The sequence below is a fragment of the Equus caballus genome, chromosome 22, assembly GCF_041296265.1.
Source record: "Equus caballus isolate H_3958 breed thoroughbred chromosome 22, TB-T2T, whole genome shotgun sequence".
Lineage (NCBI taxonomy): Eukaryota > Metazoa > Chordata > Mammalia > Perissodactyla > Equidae > Equus > Equus caballus.
The window spans coordinates 5,058,656-5,067,897 of record NC_091705.1 but is presented as its reverse complement, the minus strand read 5'-3'; positions in this window follow the sequence as shown (position 1 = coordinate 5,067,897).

Genomic DNA, 9,242 nt, shown 5'->3' with positions numbered 1-9,242 from the left:
GGCAGGGCCTAGCGCAAGGTACAGATGGAGGCTCCCATATCATGTTTAAATACTTAAAGTTTATCCATTGAGCTTTTGATAAAACATGTTTATCCTACTACTTTGAAAAGTATTCCTTTGTAAAATGACCTGGAAGGCAAGGTCGGCATTTAGGATTCTTGGACTCCTCGGAGTTACCCACCAGCACGTGGTGATGTGAGGAAGGCTGGTCCCCAGTCCTCAACACATGGCCGCGTCTCCTGCTTCTGCCTCCAGCCCACTCCTTTGCTGCAAAATGCTCAGACATGGACATGGAGACCTGTCCACACCCACCTGCAGGCTCAGGGCTGTAGGGATGATGAATTCTGGCATCCTGGTTGTCCTGCATTTGGTCCAGGGGAGTAGGCTCCAGGTGGACACATCCCATGCTTCCGAGGGCTGCTCCAAACTGACAACCAAGCACCAACGGGGGGTACTAATTCAGGCTCATTCCTGTGAGATGTGGGACTCCTTCCAGGGGTAACTTTGGCTCAAAGACTCTCCGTGGGCCTGGTTGCAGTTTCCTGAGAAGCGTGCTGCAGTCTGAGATTTTCCTAGCCAACCCTCCTGTCTTCCCCCTCTCCTTCACTGGTCAGGTCTGGATCATGGTCTGAACTCTCTCCACCTCCTGGGCTGCCTCCCCTTTATCCTTCACAGGTGTTCTCCCAAAATTTTCTGCACATCTAATCTCATCTTGGTATCTGCTTCTTGGAGGACCTGAACTAACACAAACCATAGTTACTGTGAATGCATGTGTTCCTACCTACTCCCCTAATCAGCATTTTCTCATGGAGGTCTAACAATCATTTCAAATTTAACGTGTCCAAATAGAACACTTGACCCCCGCTTTCCCTAATTTGAGCTGTTCCAAGTCTTCCTCATCTTAGTAAATGGCACTGCCAGCCACCAACTTGCTAAATCAACAACAATCTTGTGATATATTTGCCTACTTGTTCATTGTTAACCTATCCCCATGGACATGTGACTTCTGTGAGGGCAGGGACCTTGTCTATCTTCTTTGATGTGGAATTCCCAACACCTAGTACAACACCAGGGCTGGAGCAGGTGCGCAATAATATTTGTTAAGTGAATAATACTATTCATTTAACAAATATGTATTTGTTTGGTAGAGAGAATATGGTGATGTTATGGTCACGGATGACACCAGCCATCAGGATTTGGTTTTCTGAGTCTGGGTTTACATGCTCATGTAATGAGTGTCTAGAAAAGGATAAAGTGTAGCTCACAAATTGATTGGTAAGAAATATATTGACCTGGTTAGGAAAGTGTCAACTTGAGAATCTAGTGAAAGGCACAGATAAAACTCTAAAACCCAGTAGCCTTCCTCCCTCCCTCACATTCCTCTTTCTTCCCTTCTTTCTACCCCTCTCTTGGTTGCCCAGAATACATTTTCAAGTAGTGTTTTGAGGAGTGTACAATGGACTTGTTCTTATCGTTGCATACTTGATTGACAACGTCTTTCCTTGACTTTCCATATGAAAGAAAGTGAGACTGCATCACCACTTGCTCCCTCCACGTTTGGTAGATCCCTTTGGTTGTCTTCCAGCACTTAGCATGAGAGGACAGTGAGGTCTGATGGTGTGCCGGCCTCTCCTTTCCTGTCGGGATGCTTGAAGGATATAACAGACTGGTTAATGTCACAGGTTCTGGAAATAGGCAGTTCAGATTCCAATTTTGACTCAGGAACTTGGGAAAGTTACTTCTTTCCTTTGGGCCTCAGTTATCTCATTTGAACACATGGATTACAACACCTACATCACAGAGTCACCATGAGCATTCAATGAACTAACTCATGTCCAGCACCTCAGACTGTGCCTGCCATATAGTGTATGCTCAGTAAATTACATTACTTTACTTTCCCTTGTCATCTAAAACATTTGCCAAGACGAGGCCAGATATTAGGTACTTCTGTTGATTTTCGCCTGTCATACAATGACTACTCGGGTTTTTATCTTCTTTTATTTTTGCCTTTGCTTCTCAGTATATAGAATTCTCTGCTTCAAGCCGTGAGCCTGCATCAGGTCCATGCTATTCAAGGGGCTGCCTTTAGGCCTCTCAGAAGCTGAAGTCCCAGCTGTCACTACCTTCTTCAGGACAACAGCCCAGCAAGCAGAGGCTCCAGCTCTCTACGTGTGCTGTGCTGTGTTCTGCTGTAACCCCTGTTTGCAGGGATGATCATCCCTTTCTTGAGCCAGCCAACTGCTTGTCTTTTCAGACTTCCTGCATCACTGCCCTGTGTTTGGAGACGTGGGGATTATTGAAGTGAGAACTCAGTACCAAACTTGAACAGAAGGCCCGCCTACCTCGTCAACCTCATTTCTCCTCCATCAGCGCCTGTTCTTCACTCCTCAGCCTGTTCCTTGGTTGCTCTGGGCTCCTCCTGCTTCAGGGACTACACAGGTTTTATTCTCCACTTCAAGTGTTGTTACGCAACCCATCACTTCATCTGGTTGATTCTTACTACTTTCAGATCTCAGTGTTACCCGCTCCCACGACGGACACGGTCGGCGCTCAGACCAGATCCCCTCCGAGCCCTTCCACAGTGTCCATGTGCTTCTCTGCAGCCTGGGTGTGCTCTTCTTCCATCTGCTCAGGCCTCTGACCCTTACTCAGAGGATAGCTGTCAGACTACTGGAGCCACTTTGTCCCCAGAGAACCAGAGTGCCTGGAGGTTTCCAGCCCCTGGGCTATCCCCTAGGCAGTGACCGATAGATGTGTATGAAAGCCCAGCCCCTTTCCTCAGGCAGCACAAACTCTAAGCCACACCTTATCCTCCAGAGTCCCCTGTGGGATCAGGCCAGAGCCACTCGCTACAAGATTTTGCCTGAGATGGCCCCTTGCTTCTCTGTCCTGTTTCCCTCTCCTTGCTGATTTCTCCTGGGACCACTTCCCCTATAAATAGCATTTTGCAGAATCGGTAATTAGATAGTCATGTGTTTGTTTGCTAGTTTATTGCAGTCTTTTATTCCACACTGTAAGTCCCAAGAGAGGAATCAGCATTTGAACAGCAATGAGTGTGGGACCTGGCATCAATTAATACATATTCAATAATTTAATTAGCAAACCACAGAGTGAGTGAGTGAAATCATGAAAGCATGTATACAATTGGCCTACATCTTGGAGTACAATCCTACCCCCAAAGCTTTCAACACTTTATGTCCGATTCATAGGAGTCTTGTTTAAAGATACAAATACCCTTTAACATCAAGGTGATGTCACACATACTCAAACCTCCCTCTCCTGGTTGATTATAAGACTGGCTGAAACCTGCAATGCATTTAATTCCCCATTACTTACTTGTTCTTTATTACCTCCATATGCGTCGTGTGAGTTTGTGCATGTATATTTATATAAATTCTTATTATTCAGGTTCATAAAATATCCTTTATAAGAGGAACTATCCGTGGCTGACCCAGATGCACAAGAGGAAATGTTTCATTTCTCAAGAAGAGCCTTCTGTGCATCCCACCACCTCCCTCCTCCCGGTTTACCCATGGGACCTAATGTCTCTAAAAACTGGAGCAGCTGCTTGGCTCATAATTTATTGACCTACTGTGTGCATAGCAAGTGGGACTTAACTATAACCAGCCAGGGCTATTTTTGTCAAAAACAGATTTTGAATCTTGCACTTGAAAGCTTTTGGGGTGTTTTTCTGATACTCACAATTGTGTGTGTCTATGTCTATATACCTGTCTGTGTATGAAAAGAGAAGGACAGAGAGGAATGTGGGGAGAAACCCAAGTAAGTGGGTTTCATATTCTTTATTAATCACAGACAAACATATTTTCTTCTTTAGCAAAGCCAGGCTCGTTTATTCAACACTTGTCTGAAAAAAAGTTGCCACTTTTATTAAATCCCAATTAAAAGGTCAAAAAAAGTCTGAACCTACAAGACTATGTTTACAAGAGAAAAGGCCATCAGAGACTGGGCAAGGAGGAATGCGTTAGCTCTGCTGTACAACTGCAGTTATCACAAACTTCTTAATATCATTTCAAAATAAACACTAAATGGTTTTCATCAAATCATTATTAATCTGAAAAGATTAATGTTTTGGGGAAGATAGCAATGCTGTTTTCACAGGCCTTCTGAAGGGAGTAGTTGCTAACTTTGGTGGGGGTTATAGATTCCTTGGAAATCTAATGAAAGCTATGAACCTTCTCCCCAGAAAAAAAAATCACATCCACAATTTTGCATACAACTCCCAGGGGTTCACTGATCCTCTGAAAACCATGCATGAGTTCCCGATTAAGCACCCTTTCTCTAAAGGAAATATAACATGTAACCAAGATTTAATGGAAATCGTAAAGTTTTCAGTCTTTAAAGGACCTTAGAAATAATTTAGTCCATACTCTCATTTTCTAGATGTGGGTAGAGGTCTAGAATTCGGATGCTATTTTAAGTCTGTTCCTTAGAAGTGTCACAGGGGCATGCCCCAAGCAGCTCAAAGGGAAGTCTTAAAGTGAAAAACACTTCCTCAAGGTTGTTTTTCAGAGCTGTATAAGGAAGACACAACATTGTGAACTGGCCTGGACAGACTGAGTCCCACCTCAAGGTCAGTGCCTGAGCAGACAGCAGGAGATGACCTAAAGTCACTCTCTGCTTCATATTAACACTAAAATCTCTGCCCCAGGAGGAGCCTAGGCCTTATTAGCATACCATGCGATGTATTTGAGAGCATGTTTTCAAACTGCACCTGTGCAAGCTTATACCCACCTCTTCATGTGATGATGGAACTTCCCTATTGAATATTCATTCCCCGCCAAAATAACAGACACTTGCTTTCTCTTGCTCGGGGAGCCTTGGCTTTGGAAAGAATTACATGTGGTCTCCTTATTTGCAGCAAATGAGTTTTACTTTGGCAACAACTACTTCTGGTGAAGGCTCTGATTTCAACTCACTAAGAAGCACACTCACTTTGGTCCAGTAACAGAAGATGACCCTGAAACAACGATTGGTGGGAAGGTAATGTATTAAGAAGGTGCTCCCAGGGGAGACTGGAAGGGAACTGGAGGGGCAGGATAGAGAAAAGGAGGAAGTCAGGCTGAGGAGCCCTCTCAGGCAAACACCTGTTGCGGGAGTGGTCCCACAAGGAAGTCTGGAGTGTAAGTCACGACCAAGGAAGAGGTCAGCTTTCACACCCGCACACCCTTCACCACTGGTTAAGAGGGAGGAGGAAATGGACTCGCAGGACCCAATGGCCCGAGGGCAGTCCTCCAAAAACAGCACTGCAGATTGCGGTTGGGGACAGAACTCAGAAATGCTAAAGAGGACTCCAAAGGCTGCCAGGTGGAAGGCAGCTGATGTGACAGACCCAAGCTTTCTTGACCCCATGCTGCTGCCTCCCGAAAAGAGACCCACATAGACTTTTTTGGTAAATGACTCAATGCTTGCTCTTCCAAGATTAAAGATGAATGGATGTATCATGTTTATTTTAAATTTTAGTCTTAAAGCATGATGACGATTCCCAGACCTTTAAATGTAAGCCTTGTGCAGAGTAGCACCAGCGACAAGAAGAGCTGCCACACAGCATCTTCCTTCTGGAGGCTCCATGATGCATGGCTCCCGGGGCTCCATTCTGCTCCATTCTGTAGGGCCGCCGTAAACCCCACCCCAAAGAGCAGCCTCCACCCCCAACTTTACATATGCCTCAAACGAGGGCCAGACAGGTTGCTTTGCTTTCTGCAGAGCACTTCATTTTGCAGAGTTGAAACTCCCCTTTTCCTCCTAAGCAGCATAGCTGCATTACAGAGAGACGTGTACACACGTGCTTCTTAAAGTCTCCCCGACGCCGACAGAAATGAGTTTTGCTTTAACTATATAACAAAATCCCGAAGACTGAAGCCACAACATTGGTGTCCCTCCTCTGAACTTACAACTGTCAGGGACAAAAAATCAACAGCCCAACAGGAATATAAGCAACAGAAATGAAAAAGCAGTTGAGTGGCTGAATACAATAACTGACAATGGCCAAGCCATATATAAAAATACAACTCTAATCCACAATCTGCAGCAACCAGTCCAGGAAGCCAAACCAGAAGCTCTGCAGCAATCGGCCCCAAACAGCCAGAACTTAGTCAATCACTGACAGCTTCCCTAATTTATGCCCCCGCATCCAACTTGGGACCAACAGAGAAAGACAAATATGCTCACTCACCTGTCACATAGGATGCTGCTGCAAGGTAGCCTGCCTCCAGCTTCCTCAGGCCAACAGCCGCCAGTCAGGGCCCACTTGAACTGAAGCCTTCCTTTCTTCCACTAGAAAGGTTTCCAGCTTGCCGACTTGAGTTTAAGTCTCTGCCAAACGCAGGCAGCAGTGGCCATCTCCCTTGCTATCACAAGCTCTGAATAAATAGCCTTTCCCTGCTCTCTTTTGGCTAGTCTGTATTTCCACACAGTTCATAGAGAAAACTCAAACAGCCAATAAATGTGGGGAAAAAGCTTAACCATAACTAATTTAAAAAGAAATGCAAATTAAAACAACAATTAAAGACATTTTTTGGCCTGATTTGAGGGGCAGTTTGAAAGTATTAAGCAAAAGATAAAAATGTGCATGCTCTTAAATCTAGTCATTCCAATCCTAGCAATTCATTTTGTGGAAATTGTCTCATAAATGTACAAACTTATGTTGACTGTCTAAATATTTTGCACAGAATAAATGTCCAAAAGGGGAATGGATATGAGACATCCGTGCAATGGAATCCTGTGAGACTATCCGCAGAACAAAATGTTGGTGATAAAGAGATGGCTGGGATAGACGGTAGAGTGAGAAAGACAAAATGGTATGTGTGAGAGTGTTTGGTGCACGCACATGTGTGCTGGGTATGTCTCTCTGGGTGTTTAACACAATGCTGGTAGAAGTTCATCCCAGAAAGGGGGCTGGAGAACGGGAGGGGGCTTTCACTTTATACATTTTTCATTGTTTGTGGTTTTACGATAATCATGTATTACCTTGGTAATGAAAAAGTTAAAATAAAAAAGAATCAGCTGGGAAATGCAGTGTTTGCATGAAATGTGGTCCTGAGAGCACGTTATTCACTCTATCACCTGTTTTCTCATTTCTCTGTGTATTGTGGCTGAGTTATGCAGAATAAGGCTTGGGCATTGATAACAGCTCTGATTCCTGGAACAACAGCAGAGATAGTGAAGAGCCCACTTGATTGACAATGCCCAGCCACGCCTTGTCGAGACACAACAAACATCGGTGCAGGTGCTGAAACAATCAGCTCTCATGTATCTGCCATTGTCCAGGAAGAAGCCAATCTACGCTGGTGAATTTCCCAAAATAATAGAAGCTTACCATCTGTTTAAAGTTTTTTTTCAATTTAACCATTTTTGAAGGAAATCTTTCCTAAACGGATTTCACAACTCCTAACTTCTCAAAGAGAGTGAGCTCAGAGAAAGTGAACATAATATAACCAACTGCCGCTGACTTGGGGCATTGTTCTGCCTATCAAGCCCTGAGCTGTGGCTTCCTTCAGTGCCCTGTCTAGGAGAGACCAAAGTGGATGGCGAAGCTCACCTCTGCTTTGAATCTTCACCAATTCCCGTGATTTTTGAATTCCTTTCTGATTTGAAGATTTCTGCCACTTCCTTCGCTTTCAGCTGTCCTTTAAAGATAATATACCTAGTGGATCTCACCCCGTCTGGGGCGCTCCTAACTATTGCTCATATCTCATTTCATTTGACACTCCATCCCAAAGTGGAGCCAGAGTAAATATGGGCGTAACATAGTTCCCTGGAGGGGATCCCAAGAAGCAGAGGGAGGGTGTGTGGAAGGAGAGGGGAGCTGCCAGCAGAGAGGGTGTTAGTGAGCAGGTTACTGCATGGGCAACAAGAACTCACCATCTCACTGGGGACCCTCTGAGAGCCGGGACACACCTTGTTACTGTCCTACTGAGGAGTGAGGAAATTGGAGTGTTTATTCACCAACTAGTTCCCCTCTTATCTCCCCTGTTTGAGGATTGTTGAAGGGGATAGGAGATCTTTAGAATTTTAGGTCTGCATCTCAGCTGGGCCCCAGACAATGTCCTCCAACAGAAAAACATAGACACAGGCTAAGGTGATATGAGCAGAGCGTGAAAAGAGTTGGCAGCATCCTCATGCAACCCCATGGAGTCAGCAATATCATCCTATTTTACAGATTAGGGAACTGAGGGGGAGTTTCAACTACCCACTCAGGGTCACATGGTCAACCAATGATGGAGGTAGGATCCTAACCTAGGTTGAACGGGCCCTGAAGTCTCCCTTGGTTGTCACAAATGGCTGCTGTGCATCCAGGAGTCCCTTAGGACCCTTCTAAATTATTATCATCTGAGAAATCAGCTGACCTAGATTATTGGGCCTGAGAAGGCATGACTCTGCCTTGTTTCCTGATGTCCTGATCCCAGTGCCTAGAACAGCACCTGGTACGTGATAGGCACTCACGAGTGAATGAATGAGGCTAATGTAAACTCTGAAAATGTCTTCTGTGGCCTAAGATGGGCCCTGGGAACATTACAGTAGACTGCTCCCTCCTAGGTACACAGTTCCTGCGTGTGTTCATTCATTCATTCATTTATTCATTCATTCATTCAACTAATATTTATTGAGTGCCTATTCTATACGAGGCACCATGCTGAATGCTAAGGTTCAGTTGAAAGAAAAATATTTATGAGCCCTCCTCCATGGAGTTCACAGTTTAGAGAAGGGGGCAGGCATTAATCAAAAGCATTTTGCAAACCTGAAAATCTCTTGCCCATCTTTCAATTTACAGGAAAAATAAGGAAGAAGGGACATGTTAGACGACACCACAGAGAACCGTGAGCAAAATCAAAACTATAGGAAAATCTACAGGACAGACACCCCACTTCTTCAACAAATAAATTGCATTTGGTAAAAGAGACTTAAAAGACATATTAACTGGGACCGGCCCTGTGGCCGAGTGGTTAAGTTCTCACGCTCCGCTTTGGTGGCCCAGGGTTTCCTCGGTTCGGATCCTGGGCGTGGACATGGCATCACTCATCAAGCCTTGCTGAAGCGGCATCCCACATGCCACAGCTAGAAGGACCCATAAGTAAAAATATACAACTACGTACTGCGGGACTTTGGGGAGAAGAAGAAAAAGAAAGAAGATTGGCAACAGATGTTAGCTCAGGTGCCAATCTTTTAAAAAAAAAAAAAAGACATATTAACTAATTGCAATATGTGACTCTTTTTTAGATCCT